Raw genomic sequence first — 20,104 nt, forward strand, 5'->3', positions numbered from 1 at the left:
TCTATTCATCTGTTCAACTATAGATAAATGTTCTGCTCATACATACAATATGTATCTCCATAGATCTCAGGCAGTTATTCTCCACTTTCTCCTCCCCTCTTTCATAGACACCCTAGTGGCAATGACATTGACGTCAGTCCCAGGTAGAATAGAAGACTTTGTCTTCTGCTCTTCCTTCCTCTCATCCCAGTCTTGCGTCAGAGCCACAGTCTTCTGAATGAATCTCTCACATCATTGTGTGCCAGCGTGGCGCATTTTTCCTATGTAGCACACAGTCTTCCTCCTCTTTAGAGTGAGTTAGTGTGTGTTTGGAGGAGGGCACTGCAGGCACCTGTGAATGGCTTGGCTTTATCCTCTGGTTTCAGTAGGAAAAACAACAATGACTAAACAACAGATTGTTCCACTTCCACTGTCCTGAGCCTCTACTGTGATCTGAGAGCTGATGAGGAAGGCATTGTGTTGACATGGAACTGAATGATTAGATGTAGTGAATGGGTTCAATTCAAGGGGCTTTATTGACATGGGAAACATATGTTAACATTACCAAAGCAAGTAAAGTAGATAATATAAAAAAGTGAAATAAAAATGAACAGTAAACATTACACTCACAGAAGTTCCAAAAGAATAAAGACATTACAAATGTCATATTATGTATATATACAGTGTTGTAACAATGTGCAAATAGGTCAAGTACAAAGGGTAAAATAAATAAACCTAAATATGGGTTGTATTTACAATAGTGTTTGTTCTTCACTGGTTGCCCTTTTCTTGTGGCAACAGGTCACAAATCTTGCTGCTGTGATGGCACACTGTGGTATTTCACCCAGTGGATGTGAGTTTATCAAAATCAGGAGGGCAGGAAGTGCAGCTCAGTTACCACCTCATTTTGTGGGCAGTGTGTACATAGCCTATCAAAATCGGGTTTATTTTCTAATTCTTTGTGGATCTGTGTAATCTGAGGGAAATATGTGTCTCTAATATGGTCATACATTGGGCAGGAGGTTAGGAAGTGCAGCTCAGTTTCCACCTCATTTTGTGGGCAGTGTTCTCTTGAGAGCCAGGTCTGACTACGGCAGCCTTTCTCAATAGCAAGGCTATGCTCACTGAGTCTGTACATAGTCAAAGCATTCCTTAAATTTGGGTCAGTCACAGTGGTCAGGTATTCTGACACTGGGTACTCTCTTTTTAGGGCCAAATAGCATTCTAGTTTGTTTGTTAATTACTAATTACACTGAAAATAATTATCTCTTTGTTTTCTCATGATTTGTTTGGGTCTAATTGTGTTGCTGTCCTGGGGCTCTGTGGGGTATGTTTGTGTTTGTGAACAGAGCCCCAGGACCAGCTTGCTTAGAGGACTCTCCAGGTTTATCTCTCTGTACGTAATGGCTTTGTTATGGAAGGTTTGGGAATCACTTCCTTTAGATGGTTGTAGAATTTAACAGCTCTTTTCTAGATTTTGATAATTAGCGGGTATCGGCCTAATTCTGCTCTGCATGCATTATTTGGTGTTTTACGTTGTACACTAAGGATATTTTTGCAGAATTCTGCATGTAGATTCTCAATTTGGTCTTTGTTCCTATTTTGTGAATTCTTAATTGGTGAGTGGACCCCAGACCTCACAACCATGAAGGGCAATGGGTTCTATTACTAATTCAAGTATTTTTAGCCAGATCCTAATTGGTATGTTGAATTTTATGTTCCTCTTGATGGCATAGAATGCCCTTCTTGCCTTGTCTCTCAAATCGTTCACAGCTTTTTGGAAGTTACCTGTGGCGCTGATGTTTAGTCCAAAGTATGTATAGTTTTTTGTGTGCTCTAGGGCAACGGTGTATAGATAGAATTTGTATTTATGGTCCTGGCGACTGGACCTTTTTTGGAGCACCATTATTTTGGCTCTACTGAGATTTACTGTCAGGGCCCAGGTCTGGCAGAATCTGTGCAGAAGATCTAGGTGCTGCTGTAGGCCCTCCTTGGTTGGTGATAGAAGCACCAGATCATCAGCAAACAGTAGACATTTTTGACTTCACATTCTAGTAGGGTGAGGCCGGGTGCTGCAGACTGTTCTCGTGCCCTCGCCAATTCGTTGATATATATGTTGAAGAGGGTGTGGCTTAAGCTGCACCCCTGTCTCACCCCACGGCCCTGTGGGAAGAAATGTGTGTTTTTTGCAGATTTTAACCGTACACTTGTTGTTTGTGTACATGGATTTTAGAATGTCGTATGTTTTCCCCCAACACCACTTTCCATCAATTTGTATAGCAGGCCCTTGTGCCAAATTGAGTCGAAGGCTTTTAGGAAATCAACAAAGTATGAGAAGAATTTGCCTTTGTTTTGGTTTGTTTGTTTGTCAATTAAGGGCACACCCTTATCTGATCTGTTGTACGATCATTTCGTAAAAAGCCCATTTGACATTTGCTCAGTACATTGTTTTCACTGAGGAAATGTACGAGTCTGCTGTTAATGTTAAGGCAGGGTTGCTGTTGAAGCATATCACACAGTAGTTATTGGGGTCAAATGTGTCTCCTCTTTTGTGGATTGTGGTGATCAGTCCTTGGTTCCAAATATTGGGGAAGATTCCAGAGCTGAGGTGGATGTTAAAAAAATGTAGTATGGCCAATTGGAATTTGTTGTCTGTATATTGTATCATTTCATTGAGGATGCCATCAACATCACATGCCTTTTTGGGTTGGGGGGGGGGATTTATTTTGTCCGATAGTTCATTCAAGGTAATTGGAGAATCCAGATTTTGTATTTGATCATGTATATGTTTTTTCTGTTTGTTCTTTGTTATAGAGCCAAAATGATTGGAGAATTGGTTCACCTATACACCTCTATTTTGGATAGACATTTCATGTTGTTGTTGTTTGTTTAGTGTTTTCCAGTTTTCCCAGAAGTGGTTAGAATTTATGGATTCTTCAGTTACATTGAGCTGTTTTTTATTTTTCCATAGTGTTTTTCTGTATTGTATTAGTGATTCACCATAGTGAAGGTGTAGACTCAGGTTTTCTGGGCCTCTATGTTTTTGGTTGGATAGGTTTCTCAATTTCTTTCTTAGGTTTTTGCATTCTTCATCAAAACATTTGTCATTGTTGTTCATCTTCTGGTTTTCTGTTTCAAATGTCTAGATTTGATAGGGAAGCTGAGAGGTCAAATATACTGTTAAGATTGTCTACTGCCAAGTTTACACCTTCCCTTTTACAGTGGAACATTTTGTCCAGGAAGTTGTCTAAAAGGAATTGCATTTGTTGTTGCCTAATTGTTTTTTGGTAGGTTCCACACTACATTCCTTCCATCTATAGCATTTCTTAATATTACTCAGTTCCTTTGGCTTTGATGCCTTATGAATGAGAATTTCTCTGCTCAAGTAGATTTTGCTGTGATCTGATAGGGGTGTCAGTGGGCTGATTGCGAATGTTCTGAGAGACTCTGGGATGAGGTCAGTGATAAAGTACTCTACAATACTAGTGCCAAGAGATGATTTATAGGTGTACCTACCGTAGGAGTCCCCTCGAAGCCTACAATTGACTATGTACATACCCAGCGTGTGACAGCGCTGCAGGAGTTGTGACCCGTTTTTGTTGGTTATGTTGTCATAGTTGTGCCTAGGGGGGCATTTGGGGGTGGGAATGCTGTCACCTCCCGGCAGGTGTTTGTCCCCTGTGTGCTGAGGGTGTCAGGTTCTTGTCCTGTTCTGGCATTTAGGTCGCTACAGACTAGAATATGTCCCTGGGCCTGAAAATGATTGATTTCCTCCTCCAGGATGCCAGGATGGAGAAGTATGGGGACTCTAGTAGGGGGGATATAGGTAGCATACAGGAGGACATTTTTCTCTGTTAAAATAATTTCCTTTTGAATTTCTTGCCAAATGTAAAATGTTCCTGTTTTGATTAATTGAATGGAGTGAGTTAGGTCTGCTCTATACCAAATTAGCATACCCCCTTCCCTGTTTCACACCTGGTAGTATGGTGGATGGGACTACCAGCTCTCTGTAACCTGGAGGGCAACCAGTGGGTCCGTCTCCTCTATACCACCCACCTGGTAGTTTGGTGGATGGGACTACCAGCTCTCTGTAACCTGGAGGGCAACCAGTGGGTCCGTCTCCTCTATACCACCCACCTGGTAGTTTGGTGGATGGGACTACCAGCTCTCTGTAACCTGGAGGGCAACCAGTGGGTCCGTCTCCTCTATACCACCCACCTGGTAGTTTGGTGGATGGGACTACCAGCTCTCTGTAACCTGGAGGGCAACCAGTGGGTCCGTCTCCTCTATACCACCCACCTGGTATTATGGTGGATGGGACTACCAGCTCTCTGTAACCTGGAGGGCAACCAGTGGGTCCGTCTCCTCTATACCACCCACCTGGTAGTATGGTGGATGGGACTACCAGCTCTCTGTAACCTGGAGGGCAACCAGTGGGTCCGTCTCCTCTATACCACCCACCTGGTAGTTTGGTGGATGGGACTACCAGCTCTCTGTAACCTGGAGGGCAACCAGTGGGTCCGTCTCCTCTATACCACCCACCTGGTAGTTTGGTGGATGGGACTACCAGCTCTCTGTAACCTGGAGGGCAACCAGTGGGTCCGTCTCCTCTATACCATGTTTCTTATAGGATGACAATGTCTGTATTTCCGATTTCTTTGATGAAGTCCAGGTTCCTGCTCTTTAGGCCAAAGGCAGATGACCTCAGGCCTGGGATATTCCAGGATGAGATAGTGAAGGCTTTGTGTTCCATAAAGTGTCCAATGTTGTTGGTCGTGTGGTTTGGTCTCAAACTAGTAAGTGTGAGCAGAGCCTGCTGAGCATCTGCTACATGCCATCGGCTTGGGCTAGTGTAAGAGTAGGGGTTGGGCCTGCTTGCCTCCTCACGGCCTGGGCGTATGTATGACTTCCATGTTGAGGCCCTCCTTGCGGGGGTGGGGTGAATGGGGAGGGCAAGAGGGGCATAGGTCTGATCTGAGGGGGCCTAAATTGTGTGTGGGCATGGTTGACTTGGGGGGGGGGGGGGGGGTGTTGGTTGTGGTGGGGTTGTGGATATGGCTGATGGTGTTGTGGTCTGGATGTTGGTCCTCTCACCGTGGGTCCTCTATGTGTAGGTCTGGGAGGGTGTCTATTGATCTGTTGCTCCTGTGTGAGGTGTTGGGGCTGCGTTTGAGAATGATGTCCCTGATCAAGTCCAGGGTGGAGTGGTGGGCCAGGTAAACATTTGGTTTTGAGGCACAGTCACGGGAAATAATTGCGTTTACCGACTGTATGGTAGCAGGGTGGAAGTCTTTTCGTGGTTGCAGGGTGGATATAACCACTTGTGTATTGGGGAAAGTAGAAGAAGCTTTTTCAATCACTCCCTTGAGTGCTGTGGCCACCCTTTCCTGCTGTGCTCTCAGGCCATTTGTGCCTGTGTGTATTATTATGTGGCTGGATGAACCTAGTTGGTTCTCAGACAGAAGGTCTAGGGCGCGCTGGGTGTTTGGACACCAGAGTTTAGACACACTGTGGTTGGGAAAAAGTTTTATTTTTCTTGTATATATTTCCCATTTGAGTTCATAAGGAGTACTCTGCGGGGGTTACCACCTCTCTAGTGGGTTGTTCTCTGTCACATGCCATCCCCTCACCCTCTCCTCCAGCAGTCTGATCCTCTCCTCTAGTGCTCTGTTCTTCTCCTGCTCCTACTGTTCCTCCTGTTGAAGTTGTCTCACCACAGTCCAGAGTGCAGATATGTCTCTCTCTACCTCCATCTCTCCGGGTCTGGTTAAGGGGGTGTTGTTGTGCTGGACTGTTGTCTGGGTCTGTGCTGACTGGAGTGTAATCACCTGCTGTTCCAGCTCCACCTGCCTTTACCTCCAGCTGGATAAATGTATCCTTCATTTCAATGAGGGAGTAGTGCTCTGTGCTGGGAGGTTGACTTTCCGCTTGGGTTTGCTCGTCTGTGGGGTTAAATAATGAAGAGGTCTGGTCTGACCCGCTCGGGGTGAGGGTATCTTTCTCAAGGGAGAGCTTCTCCTGCTGGGCAAATGATTTGATTAGGTGAAAGTCCAGCTGAAACTGTTTGGGGTTGCCCATTACCAATACTGTTCCAGACTTATATAGATTTATATTAGCTGACCCAGAGTCCTCATTGTCAAGTATCCTGAGTTTCCACCCATCGGTAACACCCCGCTCTTAAGAGGGGTAGTGTGCTAATATAGCACTATGCCATGCCAGGGGATGGTTTGTGTGGAAGATGAAGTTACTGATGTTCCCATTTTAATAATAGTCAGCAAAAAGTGTCTCTTAGTTTTCCATATGGAGCTTCATCTTGTGCTCTTTCTGGGTCTTATCATTCTTTACATACACAGGGTACTGTATTTTAATTACCTCTGAACAACAGGAGACAGCTTCTAAGGCCTCTCCATTTGGTTGGAGTAGACTGTTTGACTCTCTTGCCATTGTTGGGCTGAAGGGCTTTGACACCTCTCACTTGACACGTCAGTGCTAATTGAAGCTGTATCAAGCTTGGCCACCTTCATTTAGCATTCAGTCCTTATAAAGTAATGTCATGTATTTTTCTTCTTGGCTTTTGGAAATAAAATATAGCTTTAGACTAAACATTACTTCTCAGTTCCAGGTTGGGTGGTGTTTTCAGGTTTCTGTTGTTTTCCAGAGCATTTACTGTATAGCTTTGGAATAATGATCTTTGGTAGTGGTAAGCCTTCCAGGTGATTCCGTAATTCCGTCCAAAATCAGGTTGTAGGTTTTGAGTTTTGATTTGGAGCGAAGGTTATGTTGTAGTGGGTTGCATTATGTATATGTCCCTGACAAAAAAAATCTAAGTTTATCTAACTCTAAATCTCTAAAAAAAAATAAGAACATGCTGAAAAATGCAGGAGCTCATCTGCTCATTACCTCTCTCTCTCTCTCTCTCTCACTCTTACTCTCACTCTCACTCTCACACTCACTCACTCACTCGCTCACTCTAGATAACCCTATCCTTAACTGTCAAAGTTATTGTCTAGATTGGATGATGTGACATAATGATGCCTCTCTTCTGAAAGGAAAGTAATGAGCCCAAGTAATTTAACAGAGTGCTACTGTGTAAAAGGGAAGGCATGTGAAGATTGCTTTTGAAAAGAGGTGGAAAGTAGTAGTAGTGGAAACTGTTTGGGCCACAATGGAAAGGTAAAGGGAGATTCATGACCTTGGTATGCTGGGGTTTTCAACTGGCTCTCTTTTTCTTACACATGTTATGACCTGGGCCCAGTTTTCAAAAATTGGATTTCGCCTCTATGCATTTAATCGGATAGGATTAAATGCATCGAGCAGCGTTTCTTAAAGTAGTGACCTGTTAATGGTGGGTCGCGGCGGAAATGTATAATTATTACTGGAATTGATTTGGCCAAGTGCAACTGCGCTCTCTGTTCAGTGCGCTCTCTGTTCAGTGCGCTCTCTGTTCAGTGCGCTCTCTGTTCAGTGCGCTCTCTGTTGAGTGCGCTCTCTGTTGAGTGCGCTCTCTGTTGAGTGCGCTCTCTGTTGAGTGCGCTCTCTGTTGAGTGCGCTCTCTGTTCAGTGCGCTCTCTGTTCAGTGCGCTCTCTGTTCAGTGCGCTCTCTGTTGAGTGCGCTCTCTGTTGAGTGCGCTCTCTGTTGAGTGCGCTCTCTGTTGAGTGCGCTCTCTGTTGAGTGCCCTCACTGTTGAGTGCCCTCACTGTTGAGTGCCCTCACTGTTGAGTGCCCTCACTGTTGAGTGCCCTCACTGTTCAGTGCGCTCTCTGTTCAGTGCGCTCTCTGTTCAGTGCGCTCTCTGTTCAGTGCGCTCTCTGTTCAGTGCGCTCTCTGTTCAGTGCGCTCTCTGTTCAGTGCGCTCTCTGTTGAGTGCGCTCTCTGTTGAGTGCGCTCTCTGTTGAGTGCGCTCTCTGTTGAGTGCGCTCTCTGTTGAGTGCGCTCTCTGTTGAGTGCGCTCTCTGTTGAGTGCCCTCACTGTTGAGTGCCCTCACTGTTGAGTGCCCTCTCTGTTGAGTGCCCTCACTGTTGAGTGCGCTCTCTGTTCAGTGCGCTCTCTGTTCAGTGCGCTCTCTGTTCAGTGCGCTCTCTGTTCAGTGCGCTCTCTGTTCAGTGCGCTCTCTGTTCAGTGCTCTCTGCTCTCTGTTCAGTGCGCTCTCTGTTGAGTGCTGTTGAGTGCCCTCTCTGTTGAGTGCGCTCTCTGTTGAGTGCCCTCACTGTTGAGTGCCCTCACTGTTGAGTGCCCTCACTGTTGAGTGCGCTCTCTGTTGAGTGCGCTCTCTGTTGAGTGCGCTCTCTGTTCAGTGCGCTCTCTGTTGAGTGCGCTCTCTGTTGAGTGCGCTCTCTGTTGAGTGCGCTCTCTGTTGAGTGCGCTCTCTGTTGAGTGCGCTCTCTGTTGAGTGCGCTCTCTGTTGAGCTCTCTGTTGAGTGCGCTCTCTGTTGAGTGCGCTCTCTGTTGAGTGCGCTCTCTGTTGAGTGCGCTCTCTGTTGAGTGCGCTCTCTGTTGAGTGCGCTCTCTGTTGTGCGCTCTCTGTTGAGTGCGCTCTCTGTTGAGTGCGCTCTCTGTTGAGTGCGCTCTCTGTTGAGTGCGCTCTCTGTTGAGTGCGCTCTCTGTTGAGTGCGCTCTCTGTTGAGTGCGCTCTCTGTTGAGTGCGCTCTGTTGAGTGCGCTCTCTGTTGAGTGCGCTCTCTGTTGAGTGCGCTCTCTGTTGAGTGCGCTCTCTGTTGAGTGCGCTCTCTGTTGAGTGCGCTCTCTGTTGAGTGCGCTCTCTGTTGAGTGCGCTCTCTGTTGAGTGCGCTCTCTGTTGAGTGCGCTCTCTGTTGAGTGCGCTCTCTGTTCAGTGCGCTCTCTGTTCAGTGCGCTCTCTGCTTAGCAGCAGTCTTTGCCCAGTTTGGCAGCAGCGAGAGTGGGAGAGGGAGATGCCTGTGTGCTTCGCGGTTTACCAGATCTTTTTTTCTGCAGTCTTCCAAGAAGATTACTCCGTGACCCACACGCTGCAACGCTGTCGTTCAAGCCACTGACTTGTTATTCCCACTCGCCTTCGCTCACCGCTGTCATGAAATGGACTCATGGTAATCACCAGTTCTGACTGAGCTCAATCATCATGAAATGGACTCATGGTAATCACCAGTTCTGACTGAGCTCAATCATCATGAAATGGACTCATGGTAATCACCAGTTCTGACTGAGATCAATCATCTTGAAATGGACTCACGGTAATCACCAGTTCTGACTGAGCTCAGTCGTCATGAAATGGACTCACGGTAATCACCACTTCTGACTGAGCTCAGTCGTCATCAAACGCAAATACAGTGATGACTTTCTGTCTCTTTCATACAAACTTTTAGAAATAACGAGGAGCGTCCACAATGTGTTTTGTGTGGGGAAGTGCTTAGTAATGAGTCTCTCAAAACGAAACAAATGAAAACGACACATCCTGACCTAACATCCAGGCACAACATGACGGTAAACCCAGGGAGTTCTTTCAGAAGAGGGCAGAATGCTTCAGGAAACAGAGCTTCAGGAAACAGAGCTTCAGGAGACAGGGCTTCAGGAGACAGGGCTTCAGGAGACAGGGCTTCAGGAGACAGGGCTTCAGGAAACAGTGCTTCAGGAAACAGTGCTTCAGGAAACAGTGCTTCAGGAAACAGTGCTTCAGGAAACAGTGCTTCAGGAAACAGTGCTTCAGGAAACAGGGTTCAGGAAACAAGGGTTCAGGAAACAGAGCTTCAGGAGACAGGGCTTCATAAAATAGGGCTTCATAAAATAGGGATTCAGGAAACAGTGCTTCAGGAAACAGTGCTTCAGGAAACAGTGCTTCAGGAAACAGTGCTTCAGGAAACAGTGCTTCAGGAAACAGTGCTTCAGGAAACAGTGCTTCAGGAAACAGTGCTTCAGGAAACAGTACTTCGACGGTGGAAAAGTAAATCAGCTAGCAAGGCATTGTTGTCATTGTATAACAGGTGATGATGAGCAGAAATAAGGTAGTTCTAACTCATAGTAGTAGATGTGAGTTTCTCTTTCAACAATCCCCTGGCCTTTTTACGTTACACAGCTAATAGCTAACGTTAGCCAAAGCAAGCTAGCTAGCTACTGATAGTAGTGCAACCCTAAGAAACAGTACAGATGAAGATGAAAATTCAGGCCTACTGTACATTTTACTGCAGAAATTATTTTTGGAACTGTTGCTGTTACAATGATTCATTTTTATTCTGAACTGGAATAAACTGATTGAAGCAAGATGCTTGAGACAAACACACACAGTTCTGGGTTGTTCATCTACAACAGGTCTCCTGCCTGACTGAGAAAGCAGAAGATGTTCTGATCCACTTTGGCACCACATATCTATGCGAGTCAGGGTTGTCAAGTACAGAAACTGTGTCAATGCTGAGCATGACCAGTGTTGCACTGTGAAAAACTGAGCCCAGAATAGACATGCTTGTTGAAAACTTCAACCAGCCACACACCTCTCATTAGGACTGTGTGTGTGTGTTCTGGTCTACATCTGTGTGACGTGATCAATCAGTTTATTCCAGTTCAAAATTTAACAGCAACAGTTCCAACCTAAACTGTCTATCAGCAATAATGTATACAGTAAGTAGGCCTGCATGTTTTGATCTGTACTGTTACTTAGCGTTGCACAACCAAAAAGCCTGTGTGTGTGTGTGTGTGTGTGTGTGTGTGTGTGTGTGTGTGTGTGTGTGTGTGTGTGTGTGTGTGTGTGTGTGTGTGTGTGTGTGTGTGTGTGTGTGTGTGTGTGTGTGTGTGTGTGTGTGTGTGTGTGTGTGTGTGTGTGTGTGTGTGTGTGTGTGTGTGTGTGTGTGTGTTCTGTTATACATCTGTGTGATGTAATCAATCCATTTATTCCAGTTCAGAATGAAATTGTGTATTGTATTTTAACAGCACCTGTTCCAACCTAGACAGGTGTGTAGGAGTGTTTTTAATGGGGAAAAATAAACATGAAAATATATTTATGGGTATTTGTTTTTGCCTATATTGCATTTTTTTTTAGGCATAAGTGCATTGAAATGTACCGATATTTACGTATAGTTGCATATTTTCCTAACCTTGGGTCCCAGGAAAACACAGAATTTCTCATTTGGGTCCCAGGCTGAAAAAGTTTAAGAACCACTGGCATAAAGAAATAGAATGAATAGAACGGGAGTCACCATTAAAGTAAATCATGTGTCTGTTCTATTCATTCTATTTCTATAGAATTTAATCCTATTCAATAGGCGAAATCCAGATAGATAACGTTTGAGAAATGAAAATGGGGCCCTGTAGATGTTAGCATGTCTCTCTGAACGTCTCCTACTTATTTTCCCCTCACCTTACAATAAGCTGCTTAAGATATCTGATAATTGCATGTATTTATAGACTATTTAATGACATAGGTTTAATGATGTATATTTCATGACATATTCCATGACATATATTGCAATCCAATCTACCTTCAATACATTTCCTCTGACTGTACCTTACCACCGCTCACAATGAGTTGGATATACAGTATTATCATGTTTATTTCAGGGTTGTAAAAATTACAACCCCATCTAGTATCTGCATTCTAGTTGTCTGCCTGGCCCCAAACAGTGGCAAAGCCTCTGCATAATAGCTGTGCCTTTAGATTTTAGCGTGTGTGTATGCGTGCACATTTTAGTATACTTGTGAGTATCAAAAGTCCTCACACAAATAGTAAACCAACAAAAAATTGAATTAAGGGTTAGTGTTTAGGTTTAGGGTTTAGGGTTTAAGATTAAAGTTAGGGTTAGGGCTTAAGATGAAAGTTAGGTTTAGGGCTTTAAGATTTTAAATGGAAATCAATTCCTGGTCGCCAAAAAGTCTTCACAAGTATAGTAAGACAGCTAAGTGCTATGTGTTAGTACTCTCTCTGTTCATGATGAAGTACAATTATTGAGTACAATTAAATGGATCAGAGCTTTGTATCTGTGAGTTACTGGCTTTTCTTGACAGAAACTCAAAACGTCTCACCACTGAGTCACTCACTCTTCTAGTCAATTTCATGTCTTCAGGTCAAGATGTCTTTGTTTATGACAACCTCCTCTCCCTCTAATCTTAGAATATTCCTCACGCTCAGTCAGGGAGAGGGGGGTGGCATTTTTTTTTTGACACTTAAGAACCCAATGTTCTTTTTCCCAGAGTGTAACAGCACTATGTCAAATGTAATCACTGCGAGTAAGTAATTACAAATCTTACAATCGGTGTCTCTGGCTCTCTTTGTTCCTGTCTGTCAGTATCTCTGGCTCTCTTTGTTCCTGTCTGTCAGTATCTCTGGCTCTCTTTGTTCCTGTCTGTCAGTATCTCTGGCTCACTTTGTTCCTGTCTGTCAGTATCTCTGGCTCACTTTGTTCCTGTCTGTCAGTATCTCTGGCTCACTTTGTTCCTGTCTGTCAGTATCTCTGGCTCACTTTGTTCCTGTCTGTCAGTATCTCTGGCTCACTTTGTTCCTGTCTGTCAGTCTCTCTGGCTCACTTTGTTCCTGTCTGTCAGTATCTCTGGCTCACTTTGTTCCTGTCTGTCAGTATCTCTGGCTCACTTTGTTCCTGTCTGTCAGTATCTCTGGCTCACTTTGTTCCTGTCTGTCAGTATCTCTGGCTCACTTTGTTCCTGTCTGTCAGTATCTCTGGCTCACTTTGTTCCTGTCTGTCAGTCTCTCTGGCTCACTTTGTTCCTGTCTGTCAGTATCTCTGGCTCACTTTGTTCCTGTCTGTCAGTATCTCTGGCTCACTTTGTTCCTGTCTGTCAGTATCTCTGGCTCACTTTGTTCCTGTCTGTCAGTATCTCTGGCTCACTTTGTTCCTGTCTGTCAGTATCTCTGGCTCACTTTGTTCCTGTCTGTCAGTATCTCTGGCTCACTTTGTTCCTGTCTGTCAGTCTCTCTGGCTCACTTTGTTCCTGTCTGTCAGTATCTCTGGCTCACTTTGTTCCTGTCTGTCAGTATCTCTGGCTCACTTTGTTCCTGTCTGTCAGTATCTCTGGCTCACTTTGTTCCTGTCTGTCAGTATCTCTGGCTCTCTTTGTTCCTGTCTGTCAGTATCTCTGGCTCACTTTGTTCCTGTCTGTCAGTATCTCTGGCTCACTTTGTTCCTGTCTGTCAGTATCTCTGGCTCACTTTGTTCCTGTCTGTCAGTCTCTCTGGCTCTCTTTGTTCCTGTCTGTCAGTATCTCTGGCTCACTTTGTTCCTGTCTGTCAGTATCTCTGGCTCTCTTTGTTCCTGTCTGTCAGTATCTCTGGCTCACTTTGTTCCTGTCTGTCAGTATCTCTGGCTCACTTTGGTCCTGTCTGTCAGTCTCTCTGGCTCTCTTTGTTCCTGTCTGTCAGTATCTCTGGCTCACTTTGTTCCTGTCTGTCAGTATCTCTGGCTCACTTTGGTCCTGTCTGTCAGTATCTCTGGCTCACTTTGGTCCTGTCTGTCAGTATCTCTGGCTCACTTTGGTCCTGTCTGTCAGTCTCTCTGGCTTTTTCTCTGCCTTCCTTTCTTTCTATCTGTCCCTGTGTCTCTCTCTCTCTCTCTCTCTCTCTCTCTCTCTCTCTCTCTCTCTCTCTGTCCATGTCTCTCTGCCTGCCCCTGTCTCTCTGCCTCTCTCAATTGGGAAACATATGTTTACATTGCCAAAGCAAGTGAAGTAGATAATCTCTCTCTGCCTGACCATCTCTCTGCCTGCCTCTGTCTGTCTGTCTGTCTGTCTGTCTGTCTGTCTGTCTGTCTGTCTGTCTGTCTGTCTGTCTGTCTCTCTCTCTGGCTTTTTCTCTCCTTCTCTTTCTCTCTCTCTGTCCCTCTGCCTCTCTCTCTCTCTCTCTCTCTCTCTCTCTCTCTCTCTCTCTCTCTCTCTCTGTCCATGTCTCTCTGCCTGCCCCTGTCTCTCTGCCTCTCTCAATTGGGAAACATATGTTTACATTGCCAAAGCAAGTGAAGTAGATAATCTCTCTCTGCCTGACCATCTCTCTGTCTTTCTCTCTCTCTCTCTCTCTCTCTCTCTCTCTCTCTCTCTCTCTCTCTCTCTCTCTCTCTCTCTCTCTCTCTCTCTCTCTCTCTCTCTCTCTCTCTCTCTCTCTCTCTGTCTGCCCCTGTATCTCTCTCTACCTCCCCTGTCTCTCTGCCCTTCTTTCTCTCTCTCTCTGTCTGCCTCCCCTGTCTCTCTGCCCTTCTTTCTCTTTCTTTCTCTCTCCTCTGCCTGTCTGTCTGTCCCTCTGTCCGTCTGTCCCTGTCTCTCTCTCTGACATAAGAACACACCAAAGAAGACACTAGCCAGGTATGGTGTGTTTCATAGCACACACACAATGCTCAGTAACATATGCAGTGTACACATGTATATACCTGCATTATCCATAGGAACCTTTCATGCTGTTAATCAATTATTTCTACCCGGAAGAAGTCAGACACTTCACATGCTGAAGAAAAGAGGGGGGGGGGGGGGGGTTAGAGCATGACTGGAATGGCTTGAAGAGGAAACATCCGTGATCTCAGTACTGCTATCCTGTCCATCTCAAGGTAGAGGAGTGAGTTAAGAGTGAAAATACTTTGACACCACAACAGTAGGAGACAATTCCAAGATCTATCAATTGAGCTTACCTGCACGCACACACACACCATACTGAGAAGCTTAAAAAGCATATTTGTTTTGGTTGGAAGGTTGCAGTGGCATTGTTAGTCTTACATAAAGTAATACTTTTCTTCCATTGCCATAGTAACCACTCTCTGAGGAGTCTGACGAGACTCTTGTCCTTCTGGGGGCTAAACGGAAGAAGGTCCACCTATTCAGCAGAAAGCACTCAGCAAACTAAGTGAGACTTAATCGCTCTCAACACCCAATACAAAGTTCTATCCATAGACTTGCGGACGGTGTTGGTTTAATTCTTTCAGGGTTTAGAGCTCATCCTAGACCAGCTTTTGGAACTTGAAGCCAGCTAGAGACTTGTTATATCAACTGATAATCCAGGTCATTCAAAATCAAATCAAATTTATTTGTCACATACACATGGTTAGCAGATGTTAATGCGAGTGTAGCGAAATGCTTGTGCTTCTAGTTCCGACAATGCAGTAATAACCAACGAGTAATCTAACCTAACAATTCCAATTCCCTTCACACAAGTGTAAAGGGATAAAGAATATGTACATAAAGATATATGAATGAGAGATGGTACAGAACGGCATAGGCAAGATGCAGTAGATTATTATTATTATTATATTATTATATATATAATATATATATTATATATATATTATTATATATTATTATTATTATTATTATTATTATTATTATATATAGATGGTATCGAGTACAGTATATACAGTATATACATATGAGATGAGATATATACATATGAGATGAGTAATGTAGGGTATGTAACCAAAGTGGCATAGTTTAAAGTGGCTAGTGATACATGTATTACATAAAGATGCAGTAGATGATAGAGTACAGTATATACATATGAGATGATTAATGTAGGGTATGTAAACATTATATTAAGTATAATTGTTTAAAGTGGCTAGTGATATATTTTACATCAATTCCCATCAATTCCCATTATTAAAGTGGCTGGGGTTGAGTCAGTGTGTTGGCAACAGTCTGATGGCCTTGAGATAGAAGCTGTTTTTCAGTCTCTCGGTCGCTGCTTTGTGGGCGGAGCAGTTGCCGTACCAGGCGGTGATACAGCCTGACAGGATGCTCTCGATTGTGCATCTGTAGAAGTTTGTGAGTGCTTTTGGTGACAAGCCACATCAGGAGGCTGAAGAGGCGCTGCCTGTGTGGGTGGACCAATTCAGTTTGTCCGTGATGTGTACGCCGATGAACTTAAAACTTACTACCCTCTCCACTACTGTCACATCGATGTGGATAGGGGGGTGCTCCCTCTGCTGTTTCCTGAAGTCCACAACCTCACCTCCTCCCTGTAGGCCGTCTCATCGTTGTTGGTAATCAAGCCTACCACTGTAGTGTCGTCCGCAAACTTGATGATTGAGTTGGCCACGCAGTCGTGGGTGAACAGGGAGTACAGGAGAGGGCTCAGAACGCACCCTTGTGGGGCCCCAGTGTTGAGGATCAGCAGGGGGCGGCCCATCAGGAAGTCCAGTACCCAGTTGCACAGGGCGGGGTCAAGACCCAGGGTCTCGAGTTTAATGACGAGTTTGGAGGGTATTATGGTGTTAAATGCTGAGCTGTAGTCGATGAACAGCATTCTCACATAGGTATTCCTCTTGTCCAGATGGGTTAGGGCAGTGTGCAGTCGTTTGCGTCGTTTGTGCACCTATTTGGGCGGTAAGCAAATTGGAGTGGGTCTAGGGTGACAGGTAGGGTGGAGGTGATATGGTCCTTGACTAGTTTCTCAAAGCACTTCATGATGACGGAAGTGAGTGCTACGGGGCGGGAGTCGTTTAGCTCAGTTACCTTCGCTTTCTTGGGAACAGGGACAATGGTGGCCCTCTTGAAGCATGTGGGAACAGCAGACTGGGATAAGGATTGATTGAATATGTCCGTAAACACACCAGCCAGCTGGTCTGCGCATGCTCTGAGGACGCGGCTGGGGATGCCGTGAGGGTTAACACGTTTAAATGTTTTACTCACGTCGGCTGCAGTGAAGGAGGGTCCGCAGGTTTTGGTTGCAGGCCGTGTCAGTGGCACTATATTGTCCTCAAAGCGAGCAACAAAGTTATTTAGTCTGCCTGGGAGCAAGACATCCTGGTCCGTGACGGGGCTGGTGTTCTTTTTGTAGTCCGTGATTGACTGTAGACCCTGCCACATACCTCTTGTGTCTGAGCCATTGAATTGTGACTCTACTTTGTCTCTATACTGACGCTTAGCTTGTTTGATTGCCTTGCGGAGGGAATAGCTACACTGTTTGTATTCGGTCATGTTGCCAGTCACCTTGCCCTGGTTAAAAGCAGTGGTTTGCGCTTTCAGTTTCACGAGAATGCTGCCATCGATCCACAGCTTCTGGTTTGGGAATGTTTTAATCGTTGCTGTGGGTATAGCATCGCCGATGCACTTTATAATGAACTCACTCACCGAATCAGCGTATTCGTCAATGTTGTTGTTGGAAGCAATGCGGAACATGTCCCAGTCCACGTGATCGAAGCAGTCTTGAAGCATGGAATCAGATTGGTCGGACCAGCGTTGAACAGACCTGAGAGCGGGAGCTTCTTATTTTAGTTTCTGTCTGTAGGCAGGCAGCAACAAAATGGAGTCGTGGTCAGCTTTTCTGAAAGGAGGGCGGGGGGTGGCCTTATATTCGTTGCGGAAGTTAGAATAGCAATGATCCAGCCCTGGTTGCGCAATCGATATGCTGATACAATTTAGGGAGTCTTGTTTTCAGATTAGCCTTGTTAAAATCCCCAGCTACAATGAATGCAGGCTCAGGATATGTGGTTTCCGGTTGCAAAGAGTCAAATAAAGTTTCAGGGCCATCGATGTGTCTGCTTGGGGGGGAATATATACTGCTGTGATTATAATCGAAGAGAATTCCCTTGGTAGATAATGCGGTCGACATTTGATTGTGAGGAATTCAGGTGAACAGAAGGACTTGAGTTCCTGTATGTTGTTGTAATCACACCACGTCTCGTTAATCATAAGGCATACGCCCCCGCCCCTCTTCTTACCAGAAAGATGTTTCTTTCTGTCGGTGTGTGAAGAAACCAGCTTACTGCACCGATTCCGTTAGCGTCTCTCCAGTGAGCCATGTTTCCTGTGAAGAAAAGAACGTTACAGTCTCTGATGTCTCTCTGGAATGCCTTTGCTCGGATTTCATCAACCTTGTTGTCAAGAGACTGGACATTGGCGAGTAGTATGCTGGGGAGTGGTGTGTGATGTGCCCGTCTCCGGAGTCTGACCAGAAGACCGCTTCGTTTGCCTCTTTTACGACGTCGTTGTTTTGGGTCGCAGGCTGGGATCCATTCCATTGTCCTGGGTGAAAGGCAGAACGCAGGATCCGCTTCGCGAAAGTCATATTCCTGGTCGTACGGATGGTGAGTTGACGTTGCTCTTATATTCAGAAGTTCTTCCCGACTGTATGTAATGAAACCTAAGATTACCTGGGGTACCAATGTAAGAAATAACACATGAAAAGCAAAATACTGCATAGTTTCCCAGGAACGCAAAGCGGGGCGGCCATCTCTGTCGGCGCCGGATGTAACCTACATTATAAACTAGGTGGTTCGAGCCCTGAATGCTGATTGGCTGACAGCCATGGTATATCAGACTGTATACCACGGGTATGACAAAACACTTATTTTTACTGATCTAATTACGTTGGTAACCAGTTTATAATAGCAATAAGACACTTCGGGGATGTGTCGTGCCTAAGAACATCCCTTAGCCGTGGGATATTGGCCATATACCACACCCCCGTACCTTATTGCTTAATTATACTGTTGTTGATAGTGTGGGTGTTTGCGTGAATCATTTGTTATCCTCTTTAGTAGGTGAGTCCCAGGGGGAATGAATATCTATTAGTAACAGGGAAATTCATTCCAAATGTCATGGGAGGCCTGGGTGATAGCAGGATGACTAAAGATGAGGCTGTAAAGGACTGTTTTGTCTTGTGGGTGGATGGGGAGATGAATGAATTGGTTTGTTTGTTTCATTTGAACGCATAGGCCAATGCGTTCAAACCTCTCTTTCTCTCTGTATGTGAATGCGTGTTTAGATGAGTTAGTCATGTGTTTACTCCCAAGTTTGTTTGTTTTGTTTGTGTTTGCTCACTGAGCTGACATGTATTTGCATGGGGAAGTTGAAGTGCTGGATGATTTTTTTTATTTTTATAAAATGTTGCTTTTATATAACACAGTCAGTCTCCCCACACATGCCTAATATGGCTGAGATGGCTGTCAGCATGAGGTAGAATCACTTCATTAGATGCTGATGGGGTGAATCTGGTTGACAGGTGTCAAAGGTGTGAGGATTCCATGTCAGAAGGGTGTGTCTACCTGGATATTACTGTATCACACCTGAGTCAAGCAGAGGAGGATGTAACTATTTGCTCTGTGTTGATACTGGTTGCTAGGTGTCAAGAAAATCTATCTCTTCGAGTATTGAGAGCACAGTTTTGTGTGTGTGTGTGTGTGTGTGTGTGTGTGTGTGTGTGTGTGTGTGTGTGTGTGTGTGTGTGTGTGTGTGTGTGTGTGTGTGTGTGTGTGTGTGTGTGTGTGTGTGTGTGTGAGCTACCCTTTCCCGGAAAAAAAAATGGCACAGAGCCAATTTCAGGTCTGCTGAGGGTAAACTCAAACTTTGAAAAAATTATGTTCAACTTCTAGCGCGCGTTTACTGTGAACACTGAGGCTGTACCTACTTTTAGTTTCAGTTTTAACATTGGCAATGTAGGCTGTGGTGGCTATTTGATCATAATGTAGGCCTACCAGAGTGACCTGCCATCAAAAACAATGGAGAAAATACATGCCACAACATTTGAACATGGAAATTGCTGTTCTATCATTCAGCCTACATGCAGCCAATGTGTGGTGTACAATGTAGGCCATTCCATGAGACTTTTTAAAAAACGTGCAGGGTTTTACATTAACCTTTTTATCGACTTGTCCTTCAGACTGAAAATGTTGTGTTTGATGCAAGAAACCATTTTACAAAATAAAATGCATTATTATTCCCATACCATTATTGGAGAGAATCAGACAAATTACGCTACCCTCTGTCTATTGGCTACTTAGCTTATTCAAGCCTGTCTCAAAATACAACACTGCCGCTTTAAGACAAAAAAAAAGCTCTTTACCTGACTAGCTTTTTAAACATGTCTAGAAATGTACGCGTTTTCTGCTCTTATAGGAAGCAATCGCTCCCCTATTTCTGACTACAAATTATCTATAACTGGGCTAATAACTCACTAAATAGCAAAGGATATGAACAAAATGTGCACATGTGACTACATGCAGCTCTCGCTTTGATCTCAAAACAAGCGTGTCTACTCATCTACTGCTCATGCTGTATACACAGTCCAGTTCAAAGTAAATGGCACAGATCCATATATGGCAATGGTCTGTTTGCATTTAGGCCTACTGCAGCTCTGATTTCTTTATGCCGCACAGGTCTGTGTAGCTCGGGCAGAGTACTCTGATGCGCCTTCAACAAAATCTCTTGCATAGTTTTTGTTTTGGTAGGTTGCATTGA

The 20,104-nt window shown here is 44.7% G+C and overlaps 1 protein-coding gene across 1 annotated transcript in view; it reads left to right on the forward strand.

Moving 5' to 3' along the window:
• LOC123996824 (sec1 family domain-containing protein 2-like) overlaps positions 1–20,104 on the forward strand; it is a 188,778-nt gene that overhangs the window by 160,592 nt on the left and 8,082 nt on the right.

Source organism: Oncorhynchus gorbuscha, linkage group LG15 (assembly GCF_021184085.1).
Source record: "Oncorhynchus gorbuscha isolate QuinsamMale2020 ecotype Even-year linkage group LG15, OgorEven_v1.0, whole genome shotgun sequence".
Taxonomy (NCBI): Eukaryota; Metazoa; Chordata; class Actinopteri; order Salmoniformes; family Salmonidae; genus Oncorhynchus; species Oncorhynchus gorbuscha.